The following is a 14,310-nucleotide window of genomic DNA, read 5'->3' as shown; positions in this document are numbered from 1 at the left end:
AATCAGAAACCAAGGATGTTGGCTACCTACAGGAGGCAGGTGGGATGGATGGAGAGAAGAGGGGGATTTGAGAGGATGGGAGGGAGAAGAAGGGAGCCATCCTTCTCTGAGAACATCTTATGTACAATTTTGACTCTTAGGTCATAGTAATGCTTCCCATATCCCCTAGGTGAATAAATTAATAATTCAAAGGAACCAAGATGTAGGGGGAACCCAAACTGGGATACAAAGACTAACACATGAATTAACTCTATTGCATCCAGACTGGATACTAAGGCTAAAGACGAAAAGAACTGTGTATAAATGCTGTGTTTCTTTTTTTTTTTTTTTTGCCTGTGCTGGGCAACTTGCATGATCTTAATTTATCAACCAGGGATCAAACCCAAGCCCTTGGCAGTGAGAGTTGAAAGCCGGGAGTCTTAAGCACTGGACAACCAGGGAATTCCCTCACTGGTTTTTTCTTTTCTTTTTTTTTTAAATGGTGTTTATTTATTTATTTTTGACTGTGCCGGGTCTTTGTTGCTGTGCATGGGTTTTCTCTAGTTGCATTTCTCAGGCTTCTCATTGCAGTGGCTTCTCTTGTGGGCTTCCCTGGTGGCTCAAACAGTTAAGAATCTGCCTGCCATGCAGGAGACCCAGGTTCAATCCTTGGGTCAGGAAGATCCCCTGGAGAAGGGAATGACAATCCATTCCAGTGTTCTTGCCTGGAGAATTCCATGGATAGAGGAGCCTGTTAGAATACTATCCATGGGGTCGCAAAGACTCCAACATGACTGAGAGACTGTCACTTTCTCTTGTTGTGGAGCACGGGCTCTAAACACCTAGTCAGTAGTTGTGGCACAAAGGCTTACTTGCTCCGAGGAACGTGGAATCTTCCCAGACCAGGGATCAAACCAGTGTCCCCAGCACTGGCAGGCAGATTCTTAACCAGTGGATCACCAGAAAGTCCCAGTGCTAGCTTTCTCAGAGGAGTATGGGTTAGCAGGTCTGGAATTGCTTTATGTATATGGTGGAATTGAACAAGTAAGTAAATATATTGTAGATAATGAGACCTGGCTTTTTACTGTTGGAGATTTGACATTACAAAATCAGAAGAGGAGCCAGTATAAAATGAACCCTGGAGTATTAGCTTGGAATCATAAGTATCAGTATAAATTCATGGTTTTTAATATATATACAGAAAGAGAGAGGCAGGGGTTAGATATGAGGGCCTAAAAGTATGATGATGAGTACATCTACAACCCAAAGCTGTATCTCTACACACTAGTCTCCAGTGAAAGGTCTCAGGGCTTTTGGAGAAGTGGTTGATTCCCAGCCAAGGTGTGGAATACACAAGATGAGCCTGGAGCATCCTGAGGGCCAGAAAATAGGAACATGCTCCCAAAAAAAGATGAGTCTGTTAAAAAAAAAACCACAGGAACTATGAAGGAGACAAAAGCTGAAACAATCTGAGCAACAAAATACTTAACATTAGAACTGAATTCTAACCTAGAATAAAATTAATACACACAAAATAAATATCCACATTAATATGATAAGGAAATAACAAAACATATATACACATAGCATATATACACATAACATAAAGTTTACCATCATAACCACATTTAAGTGCACAGTTTTGTGGCATTACAGTCATTCACATTGTTGTACCGTCATCCCCACCTCCATCTCCAGAACTCTTTTCATCTTGCAAAACTGAAACTCTACCTGTTAAGCAGTAACTCCCCATTCTCCTCCAGTAACCACCATCCTGCTTTCTGCCTCTATGGATCTGACTGCTCCGGGTACCTCATCTAAGTGGAATCACATGGTATTCGTCCTTTTGTGCCTGGCTTATTTCACTTAACGAAATGTCCTCCAGGTTCATCCATGCTGTAGCATGTGTTAGACTCTCTTCCCTTTTCAAAGGCTGAACGATATTCTGTTGTGTGTATATACTACACATTATTTATCTGTGGACATGGGTTGCCTCTAGCCCTTGGCTGTTGTGACCAATGCTGCTAAGAACATATGAGATCCTGCTCTTATATTTACAAATTCTTCACTAAATTATCAGATGTTTACAATATCTCCTGGAACCTGGGATCATTATTACATTCTTATTTTCCAGATGAGCATTCAAAGTTTCATGGTTACTTTGTGGCAGAGCAGGGTGTGGAATGCAGGTTTTCCAAATCAACAGTCCTTTTAAAATTTTTATTTTGGCCAGTTTCAGCTAATGATATTCTTTTATTTCAGTTTTTACATTCACGAGTAATTTCAAGCATACAGAAGAGTTCAAGGATAGTGTAAAGTACTCCCAATTCACAACCATTAACAGCTTGTCACTGTGCCAGTTACCAATGTATAGCTGCTCTTCTCCAAAATCCTTGAGTGCGCTGTCTGTTGTCCTGGAACTGGACGCTCTTGATGGTTCTCTGTTGCCAGCTGACTCCAGGCAAATCAACAGTTCTTAACTTCCAGTTCCATTGACTAGACAAGGGAGACCACGGATATTGTTCCTTTACTTTTCCTAGGAAAAGAAATACTGCCTAGAATAATCTCCCTCTGGGAACTTTACTGGATAATAGAGAGAGGGACAACCACCCTAGATTTCCAAAACAGTGGGGGTACCATTACTCTGGCTTTCCAAAACAATCTAAAACATGTTCAGGGGACCAGAGTGAATATGGCTCTTTTACTGTGAACTCTTTTTTCCTATTCTGGGAGCGTCTGAGGCCTGGGGTGACAAGGTGAGGGGGGTGCATCCCCTAAACCCAAAATGATGGGGGATGCTCCAGAATTCTAAGTCAGCCCCCCTAGACACCTCCTTCCATAGAGATCAGGGCATCTTATGCTCACAGGTCCCTGGCTGGAATGTGAGGGGAATAAAAGGGAGACCTAGGCTGGGAGGGTGTAGTGGGACAGCATTCGCTTCTGGGGTAACTGGTACTCAGAGCCACCCCACTGTGCCTGGCCCACAGGAAATGCTGTCTCCAGCCTTGCTGAAAGGCACCAGAAACATTAACTGCCTGCAATTTTGACATGTCAGATATTTAATAAGGAACAAATTAGCACTTGGGTCTCCTTTTTTTCTGAGACAATCCAATTTCTATGCCAGGCACCAACTTCTATATTTCAAAATGCATTTTTGAAGGTTAATTAGAGAAGCGGCAGAGATAGTGTTTTCCAAGAGGGATTTTTCTGGTTCCTTCCAGGTCTGTGGATAGCAGAAAAAAATAACTTTCAGACACTGTAAATTGAGTATGTGAAGCTGTGAGAATAAACCCATCTCATTAGTCATCATGTCAATTACAGTATCTAAGGAACAATTTTGTAGCAATAGCATATTTATTTGATGTTGTGAAAGCTACCTGGACCCACAGTTAGGATGGTATTTGCTCTTAATGCTCCGAGTACCTCTTTAACAAAATGGCACTCCATAAAAATTTAGTGTGTTCCTACTGTAATTAAATGGCCCTCGTCATTTTTGCATTTATGATATAAACTATAATGGCTGTAAAATCCTGCAATTAACTTTCCTTGCGCCAACATTTCATACTTGAGAAATTCTCATTACAAATTTCATTACTGATTCACTTATCTGTAATTTGTCCTATGTAACCTAAAGAATATTAACAAATTTAGAGTCACTTTTGCTCTATTAAAAACTAAATATAAAAGTCTTTCACCTAGCAAGTCAATCTTGATACTGCAAATGGTGAAAGTCTGGTATTGAGAATGGGAAGGGAAAGAGACCACATGTTTGAGAAGAGTGGGGTGAAAATGGAGGGATGTAGGTTGGGCGCCTTTGAGCTCACCCACCTTCTCAGCGAGAGGCGGGATTGGCCAAGTCCCAGGGGAACAGCATAGTGCACATGGGAAAATGGCAGGGAAGGGAGGTGAAGAACTGGGGTATCGTGTTCAGGCCTGGGAATTCTCTCCACTCTGCTCGGTCTCTGTCTCTGGTGCTCCTTTCTCTCTTGGGGGCTGAGTTGGCTGGAGCAACTCCTGAAGGGTTGTAACTGGCTCTTTTGCTCAATGGCTTTGGTAGAAAGCCTGTCGAAGAAACTTTGTCATTACCAGTGGAGAAATGGAAAAAGAATTCAACAGGGGAGGAAAAGGTGACTGGGAAGGTCCCCTTTGTATTGTATACAATGTGAAATGCCACATGCATTTCAATTTTCCATCTTGCGGGGCACAGATTGGTTTGTGTTAAGACCTGGAGAAACTTTCTACCTCCTCTCTCTCCACATACCCTTCTGCCCACTTTTTAAAGCAGAAACAAATCTACACTCACCTCAGAGTGAAATGAAAGTTGACTAACCTGGTGTGCCGAAACTGGAATTCTAGTTCTCATTCTGTCACCTTTGCGCTGGGTGACTGGGACAAGCTTTGTGACCTGTCTGAGAAAGAAAGGGGTTTCACTAGAATGACCACTGATATTCCCTAAGGTCCCCCAAGGACAGTTCATTTCCTCATGGATTAAACCCAGAACTTCTCTTCATCCAACAAATGGATGGGTGACCCTTGCACCAGAAGCCCTGGGTTTCTATAACAGTGATCTCCACCACAAGCGGCCTGAGTCAATATTTCCCCCCCAATAACATCCTATCTCAGCATTTCACTGCCTTCCATAACTGCATTCATTTTATTCTAATTTGTAATTAACTTTTACAAAATTAAATTGGAGATAGAAAATTACTGTCCCGACATAAATAATCCTGCTGCTGGATGTGGCAGTGTTAACACAATCAACAATACAATTCATAAATGAAAGAAATGTTGTCATACTTATTACTTCTGTGTGCTCCATCTTTTATAGAATATTACAGTGTAAATTGAAATTTTATATGATTTAATAAACCTCAAAAAGATATTATGGCCAAGTAACCGCATCACTGTAACAAATTGTCCGCCTCCCTCATTACAGAGCTTTCTCCTCACTCGGGGCTCACAGCCTCATTATCAGAGCAGTGTCTTTGACAACCCAGAGCCCATTAAAAACACCTTGAAGAAAGGGTACCCCGTACTGTGGAGTTTCAACATCTATACCAGGCTGGCATCCTTAGGACGGTGTTATAAAATGAGGAAACAGGTCCTTCCATTTTTCATCCAAGGAATCAAGCAACAAGCACGTGATCCGGGACTGTAAGCCAGCCCCGCCACACCCCCTAGGTGACCCAAGCCTAGTGTGGCAGGGACACAAAGAGGCTGCTGTCAAACAATCGAAGGACAAAAGAGAAGGGGGTTTGTTACCCTGCAACTCTTGAGCTGGCTTTATAGGGCTACTACTTTAAAGTTTCTTTGTTTTCAGAGCATCAGAGCTCTGCTTGTTGCTGATTGCCATTTTTCACAGGCTTCTGCCTCAGCCAGGAACTCATTAGGGCGGTGGCAGACAGAGTGGGAAGAACGGGCCAGCAGTGCGATTCCAGCCTGGTCTCTCCCCTTGGTGCCCGTGCTTCCCCCCAAACAACCCTGTTTTCCATTTTGGCATGAGGGAGCTGAGAGATGCAAGCGCTCCAATTACATGCAGTGGTTTTCTCCGCGCCTGGTGTGATGTCTGTAGCTTCCAGCTATGTGTGGGACACACTTGCACTGGAGAATTTAATGACTTGTTTTACTGCTGCCTGCCATCAATATTTATCTATATTAACTGAAGAAAGGCATTACTCGAAATGGCGTTTCACACCTCTGAGCATTATACAGTAATTCTGAAGTCGTAAGTTGTACCAAATTCTATGGGCAAACACAGACATACAGTGCGAATGGAAATAACCCAACTCGAGGTTTTTAAACTTGAATTGTCGGCAGCAGTCTGGGAAACCAAAGGCAAAATTATCTGAGTTGCTATAGGTGAGAATGACTGGGTAGAAAGCAATGGAAACAATCTTTTCTCTGCACGGTTTTTCTTGAGTTAATAAGAACACCTCACAAGTATACAAAATAGAGAAGAAAAGTGAAGACAAGGCAACGAGACAATGCAGATGAGGTCCGGGCTTCTTTCCACCTTAATCTTTTAAGCAAGCAGGCCTGGAAATCTCCCTTCCCTATTTCCCCTTATTCTGCTTCCACCCTGGGTCAGCTTTCTCACTCTCTATCCTCCCTGTCAGAGAGCCTTCTCTGACCCCATCTTATCATGCAAACATTTCCTGGTTTGCTTCTCTTCAATGTATTTGTTGAATGAATGTCTCACTCACGTGATGGTTTATGCCTTTACTTACTGCCTGCCTCCCCACTAGCCTTTAAGCTTCTTGAAGGCAGAGATGAGTCAGACCGACTCACCGTTCTGCCTCCAGGAAGGAGCACAGGTACACGGTGGTGGGCCACCTTGCATTTGCAGAGTGCATTATCTACCCTAGGAGACCACAGGCTTGACCACAGACCACAGTGGCTATTTCTACGGTCTGTACAGACCACATCATTTTGAGTCAACACCTTTAAAAAGATCATTTCAACATCTCATGCTTGAGCTCTTCTCAAAGACCAGAATTTTCAAGCGTAAAAGGACGTAGAAGACCAGTTGGGCCAATCTTTCACTTTACAGAGGAAAGAACTTAGTTCTGGGGGAACTGGGAGACTCATCCAAGGTTGTTTGATGCTTTGCAGTGGCAGGAGAAGCTTCAGAACCTGGGCTTCTGGCAGCCTTCTGGTTCCAGCTCTCTCTCTACACACTTTTACTCTGTCTCCAAAGTTACATTTTCCAGCCAAAAGCTTCTACAATGGCTTGACTTTCACATTCTGGTCTGAAATGTACATCTTATAATTCTCCCATCTTAAGAAATTATGTTTATGGGACATCTGAGCAAGAGAATTAGTCCTCAATTCATAATAGATAAGGTTTACATTTTTAATAACGGAATTTGAACTTCATAGAAACTTTATAACTGTACTACTAGCCCAACATACTTGGTTTTATATTCATCCAAAATTACTCACCCGGCGACTTTCTACACTTTGGAAGAAATACCAGACTTGGAAATAGAAATAGTGAACAGAAGGACACACATTCAGGGGGAGTTTGATTCCCAGTCTCTCTGAAGTTGTAAAAGCCTGCTTCTATTTGGTGGATTCCATAAAATAGGACTGACACATAATTTTTTTTAAGTGTTAAGTAGAATTAATTTATTTTCATTTTAGAGCTTGGAAGCACTCCTTGAATTAACCAGAGATACCCTGGAGAATGAACTACAAGGCTGAGAATCACTGAATTAAGATGCCGAAAGCAGTAGGTAAGACCTTGTATATATCCATCTGCATTCAGGCATGAATCTTAGCATGACTTATAAAGTGATTTATGTTCCTTAAATAAATAGACAGGCATATTTAAAAGGGATTTAAAAGGTGTCAAGAAAAAAAAAAACTGTTCAGAAAACACTGGTGCTTCTTACTGTTTACAGAAAACAAGGGGAGATGTAGGTCTAATTTCATGCCATCCTAGGCACTAGTACTTGTAGTAAATAAAATTATATACTAAAATAAAATCTTTTATTTCAATTACATCTGCTTATCAACTAAGTTCTGAATAAAATTAATTTGCTATTTATTCACTAAAATTATTTTGTGCTATTTGCTTATGTATCTTTGCTAAATAAAGAAAAGCATGGCTCATAATATGGGGCAGAATCTTTGAAAATGGAAAAATATGTAAAGCTTTCTTTTAACATCAAATCAATATCTCATTTTCTTAGTGATTAATTCAGAATGAGCATCCAGCTCGTAAGGTTTTAACTAATATATATCTCAATCTTTTATTTACTCTTCATACCTCCAAAACAGGATCATTTCTGTATCAGTTGATCACATTATTGATATTCCCTGTATTAGGTCAGTGGAACCTGCAGAGATGAGAAAACAGTTTTAGGTATCTTGAAATCAGGGTACAGAAATTTTCTTCATTCTTTCAGGCTAACAAGCAGTGACAGGTATTCAAAGCATCAAACTGTCAACTCTGGGACTTCTACTGTCGTCTGCATCATAATCTATTTCTTAGTAACACTTGGTCTGAGCGGCAGTAATAGAATTAATTATACTTCATTTTGCTGCCTTTAACAGTATTGACCAAATTTAAGAACAAATGAGAAGTGCTTATCAAGCTTGAAGAAAATAATCCATCAGTGGCACAATTTAAATTCTCTGCAGTTCTCTTATTAATCAAAGTAACACTTACTATCCTATCTCCACTTCCCATTAACAGTCATTAAGCCCTGCTGCTGATTGAAGCAATTTCTTTAGGGATCTCAACCTCATTTTTAAGAGAACCTACTTTAGTGGAAAACAATATCATATAAGCACGGCAACTTAAAAGAGAAGGGAGAAGGTTCTTCAATCATGTTCTGACCTTGATATTTCTCAGTGGTGTAAGTTCGAAAAGTACACAACTGCGAGCTTGGGAACTTCAGGAGTGAATGGCTGCCCTTGCCCAGTACCCGAGAGAGGCACAAATCCAACACGCAAGGCATGGACTTGGGTTAAGCACCTTGCCAGCCCTTCTAAGCTACTGGGCCCCCTGAGTCATTCTTTCACAGGGTCAGCTGCATCTCAGACACAGGGAACACACTGAGAAGGGCCTGCCAGGAATACCTTGGTCTTGACTTGTGGCTCTGAGCAGGTGCATGGTGGAGACATAAGACAAGACATCTGGAGTCGCAGGACATTGAGTTGGAGGCAATACTCAGCACTACTAACCTGCAGGACCTTGAGCAACTAGTTTGTTCTTACTGTCTTCATTTTTTCTCTGAATAGAAATAATAATATCATCTGCTAGATGTACTTTTCCAAATTGCTGTAGAAAGCACATCAGAAAATGTATGTGAACATCCTTTGCAATTGATTAACACCCTACAAATGTGAACAAGTCAAGTCCTAGAAGTCACAGACAGTGTTTCATTCAATACTCTCCCCAGCACCCAATGCTTGCCCAATGCTTATCTGTAGTAGGTGCCCAATTACGTACTGAGTTAATGCTAAAGAAGATATTTCCAAAAGTGAGAATAAGGGAATCCACATGATTAAAGTGAGGCAATGGTCTTTCAAAAACACCTGTGGAGTGGAATGGGGCCATAGATGCACCACATACAATTCTAGGGCACTGGGTGAAGACAAAGCATGACTAGAATCAAAGGAACTTGGAGGGCAATGTCTTCAGGGCTAAAAAGAACTCTGTGATCAGTATGATTGAGGAAATAGTGGTCACAAGAGGAAAAAGCCCAGAGAGTGTTGGTGATTGGTGAGGTAAAGCAACACCCACAAGCCAGTCTGGTGATGCCAAGGAAGAGGCTAGTACTGAGAGGAGGTTAGTACTTCCTCACCAAGGACCCTCTACCTTCTGCCCCTTGGGATTTGTCAGTGCCACTGACAGCAGCTTCAGTAGCTGGGCTGTTACTAGTCAAGCCACCAAGTTGAATGCAAAGGAATCACACATCAGGGTTGGGGGTGGACCTGGGCTTTGGCGCTAGGCTAGCATCTTATCCACCAGTGTTACTGTATCAAGGCATCTAGTGCCCTAGACCTTCTCATCTGCATAATCCCATGGAAATCAGTGTTTCCTTCTTGTTATTTACTGTAATTCACTGTAATCCCAATATTTATAAAAGCCAAAGGCACTGGTTATAAAATTTCAAGGTGGTAAAACACTCAGCATTTATCCTGCTCCATCTTATGGAGGAGGAAACTGGTTCAGAGAGGTCCAGTGGCTTGCCTGAGGTCACCCAGCTGGGCACGGTTGGCCAACTTTAGCTCATTCAGAAGTGACCTTGCTCCTTTGCACTGCCTTTTGAGGTCTCTTGTGAAGCCCTTCTCTTTTTCCCAGAGAAGGCTGTGTTCCTTTGGAGGAGACCCAAACAGCCCTCTCAGGAAGGACTTCTGCACACATCTGTCCCCTTATTTTTATGATTTAGGCATAGGACCCTTTTGCTTTGGGCTGGCTCCAACATAAGGGTGTCAGAGATTGGACAGGAGAGATAGATCTATTATTTTGCTTTAATGGTCAAAGTCCTTGGAGAGATCAATCAAGACTCGGATCTGAATTTGCTCGGCCAGCATAGACGTGAAGACGCCATTCAATAGGCTGTTGGGCCTGATGAAATAAAGACAATCATATAATCAATGAAGAGATGGAACCACCTCAGATTCCGATGATCACTAATGTTTTCAGTTTCAAATCATGTCCTGCTCTTGAGATGCTCCCAGGCCAAAAGAGAGCAGAGCTCAGCAGAGAGTGAATTTTCTTTCCTTGAAGAGATGAAGGGCACCATCCACCACTTAATTTCTGGTAAGGCATTAAATGTATGATTCTCATCTCTCAGAAATGAGAAGCTGAGCTAAATTTTTGGATCAATGGAATACCTACTCCTGTTAAAGCACTTAAAGAGGAAAACATCTACAAAATGTCCCATTAGGCTGACAAATTTATAACACTATGAAAAGTGTGCCAGCAGTTTCAAAGCCGACTAGAGCGTTGTCATTTAAAGAGTATGAATGGATTTGAGTTTAGCGATATCTCATCGACATGAACAAGTTTAGCCATCACATCCCTTCCCAATATTTCCCCCATTTACTTTTAACTAGGCATCCGTATGCCATGACAGAATGTGGACATCATCTTAAAAAATCAGTTGTAAAATGAATGATATTAAATGGACTTTCACAGCATGAGGACATGGAAATATATTCTCATCTTGATGTGCAGGGCTGTACAGACATAAATGCCATTAGCATTGATGGTAATTATGTGCGTAAATCCCCACGCTCTGGATGAGATTATGCCCCTTAGTTTGCAAGTACAATGACGGGCTCATTTTTGAGACTAGAAACAGCTGAGACTTTTCCCCCCCCTCACTGGAAGAGAGATCCAGAGTGGCTTAGAGCATAAAATCTGATCACCCACTTTCCCAAAACATGCAATTCAAGCATTTTAAAACTCTTTTGCCTCAGAAAAGCTAAAAATGTAGGGAAAAAGTCTTAAACTGCTATCTGAGTATTCCAGTAATTTATGACAGATTATTCATAGTTTCCTGTCACCTGTGAGGATGGGTATACCACAGGAGCTATAAACTCCCACCACCAATTTTTTTTTATTATGGTCTGATAACTAGCAAGAATAATATTTTTTTAGTCAACCCAGAAAAGGCTATTGAGCTACAATGAAAATTTGTGGAAAGTGAGCATATTCAGCATCTTGCTCATCAAAGCCAATATATCCTAATCTTATGAAAACAGGCAGCAGATGACAGTGTCAGGGAAAAAGTTCAAGTCTCCTGTTTTTAATTCTTAAATTAATAAGGCAGAATGACCCAGAGCTTTGGTTAGACCTCACCTTATACTGTAGGGAAACAAAAAAAGTCCCCTTTGCCAAAAAGTCAGAAGACATTGCCACAGGGGGCCACCTGGTTTATAACTTTACAAACACTTTATCAGGGGAAGATGGGGCAAGGAGACACATGTAATTAAAATATACTAAAAAAACAAGCCATTGTGGCTTTCAATTACAATGGAACTAAGAAGCAACCATATTATTTCTACAAACTATTTTCACTTAGCACAGTTCAGATGGAATTATTGCCATGACCTTTTAAAAATGTGCAAGAGTGAATCAATACCCTTTCACAGGCAAGATTGCAGGAGCAGAATTGGCCATGCTGTAATAGTGTGTATTTCTGCATCAGAAGGCAGTTGAAACCTAATTATCGTCAATCACATACAAGGTAGCTCCCCATCCTGATGAGCCCGGGGGAGGAGAAGTGTGCACAGGAGGGTCTGTGCCTGTGGGTCTTCGTGGAGGAGGAACACGTGTGCTGAAGAGGCCGGGGGAAGCTCGGATGCCCTGGGCAGGTGGAGTAAGGCTTACAGGTGAGTTATAGGGACTGTCACTCATTTACAATAACTAACACTGGCCTGTCAGAAACAGCCACCTGTAAATGATGTATGAATGGCTGGCAGCCTGCCATCCCCCAATAGACCTTGCAGCCAAGAATCACATTTTATTGTCGAGGTCATCGGAATGCTTACTTGGATACATGCCATATATTATTAAAAAATAACAAACAGCCAATCAGCAACAATTCTTAAGGCTCAAGGGCAAAATAGCCAACCTGCCTTTCAAAAATAGAAAAGCGAACATCCAAGATCCATTTTAGCAGGTAATTTTTTAATTGCTTCTCTCCAGATATAAAGAAGTAATGCTCTGGAGAAGCCTAAGCCTGGTAATACAATGTCAGATAGAGAGCATACATATGGATATTCACTTTTCCTAAGCTCTTTTATCCATGATGCCAGCCAAACAAAAAGAAAAACCAACTCCTCTTCATCAACAGTGACAGCTCCAACTGCTGGACTACCTGCTGGTAAGTTCCCAGGCTATGAAAGCCACAGCAACCAGTTAGGGAGGTGAGGAAATAAGGACTTCAGGTTTGATTTTTCTATTCAGTTCCATCTTTTTGGATTCTGCCTGAAACACTAAGATAATCGTATATACTATGACACTTTTATTTGGTGCAATCTTATTAGTAAACCATCAGAAGGCTATATCATATTTTTAATTTTATTCAATAGACTAAGTGTGAGTAGAAGTTTCAACATTATTCCAACACAAGAAACACAACACTAGGACTTCCCTGGAAGTACAGAGGTTAAGACTTCACCTTCCAATGCAAGGGGTGCAGGTTCAACCCCTGGTCAGGGAGCTAAGATCTCACATGCCTCACAGCCAAAAACCAAAGCCTAAAAGAGAAGCAATATTGTAACAAATTCAATAAAGAGTTAAAAATGGTCCACATAAAGAAATCTTTTTAAAAACCCACTTATTAATGTTATGGCTATTAAGCCATGAAGAAGTGTTTGACAGCCCCTTGTAACTTTGCTTTAAAGGCCCCCCCTCCAAAAAAAAAACCTGTTCTGTAGCCATACACTTTCAAATATTGTCCTATCCACCTTGGGGCTGAAAAATCTCAGAATCAGCCTGCACAGCCTCCAGCTTCACTTGCTGCCATGGAAATGAAGGATTTGGCATATTTGTTAACATTATATAGTAATTGGACAATCTTTTGTTCAATGCTCTTAATGTTCCTAGAATAAAAACATTAAAAATGCACTTAAAAAAACTGGGAATACTCATTTCACACAAGCAATAGTTTTTAATTTAGAAAAACAGTATAATTGAAATTACATTTGTTATGCAGGGACTACCAATAATTATCTTGGCTTTAAATATGCAGACACAAAGATTCCTTTGGAACTGATGACTCTTTTCAGAAGTGGCTACTACTGGTTGAGCTCAGTGATCCAGGCCCTGGCCTGTGAAGCAGGTGGTCCCCAGGGGTAGCAGATGGCCTTCCAGAGCTGCCGGGTAGCACCTGTGCCAGTTTAGCCAGGACACGCCTGCCCCAGCAGTAAGTCACAGTGCTGGTCCCAGTCATACCGCCCCAACCACAGAGTTCTTCAGTTAGACAAATCCTTTTCCCACAAAACAGTGACACACCATTGTTTTAGCCTCTGGTTTCCTAACATGATCATCAAAAATGAGAGAACTTAGACACATATGACAAAACTGAAAAGAGAAGTTGGAATCCTGCCCCAGCCATGACTTTAGGGGTTTGGGAAAGGCACCGTTGCTAAAAGCAGTGACCTCCAGGAAAGGAGGGACTCTCACAGGATGCCTTTGGGGGATGAGCACAGCACACAAGAGCCTCTCTCTTAAACAACTCATGGCCAAAGACAACTTTAATACCTCCTCTGGATGATACATCAGGTTGCTGCAATATAAGTGACTCTAATAACTACTGTACAGTAACCACTGCAAGGCCTCTGAACAGGAAGCTTCTCAACATACTGATCTCGAACGTCCCACAAGGGCTATAAAGTGATTGTTGTTGACCATTGTCTTGTATTAATGTCCCCTAAATAATAATAAACTTTAACACTAGAAAAAAAATTCTCATTCAGGAACGTATTTCTTGTAAAGTACCATATGATGTAAAAAAAATAATAAATTTCCCTCTTGGCAACTTAATTTGTAGATAACAGAGGTTGTGTTTAGATCGGAGTCTAACGTGAAATTTGGAATCTATGTGACTGTTTAATATCATTAAGGGAATATTGTATTGATTACAATGGCTCAGTAAAGTAACTGGTTTCCATGTGGTTCTATCAATCTATTTCTGTAACACTGTACACTAGTTTCCCCCCCAGAGTACTCCTTGTAATGCTGAGAAAGTGTCAGAAATAATGACTGTCTACCTATATCTGCAATAAAACGTAGAGCATGGATATTATAGTTGTAAGTATCAAAGATTTATTTCATGACTGCAGGTAATGATGAATCTTTTAGCA

General features: G+C 41.2%; 1 long non-coding RNA gene across 5 annotated transcripts in view; it reads right to left on the bottom strand.

Moving 5' to 3' along the window:
• Positions 1-879: 879 nt before the first annotated feature.
• LOC102404792 overlaps positions 880-14,310 on the bottom strand; it is an 18,510-nt gene continuing 5,079 nt past the window's right edge. For 2 of the 5 annotated variants that reach the window (XR_006552849.2, XR_006552847.2), the window contains 4 exons: positions 7,751-7,820; positions 4,310-4,388; positions 3,808-4,041; positions 1,422-2,515 (listed from right to left, as the gene is read on the bottom strand). This is a non-coding gene — a long non-coding RNA (uncharacterized LOC102404792). Of the gene's footprint in view, positions 1,397-1,421; positions 2,516-3,807; positions 4,042-4,309; positions 4,389-7,750; positions 7,821-14,310 lie in introns of those variants that run through there. The other 3 variants (XR_006552848.2, XR_006552850.2, XR_003110989.3) reach the window with 3 other exon arrangements.

The sequence above is a fragment of the Bubalus bubalis genome, chromosome 8 (genome assembly GCF_019923935.1).
Source record: "Bubalus bubalis isolate 160015118507 breed Murrah chromosome 8, NDDB_SH_1, whole genome shotgun sequence".
Lineage (NCBI taxonomy): Eukaryota > Metazoa > Chordata > Mammalia > Artiodactyla > Bovidae > Bubalus > Bubalus bubalis.
The sequence above is the reverse complement of the archived record's forward strand: the minus strand, read 5'-3'. Positions and strand labels throughout refer to the sequence as shown.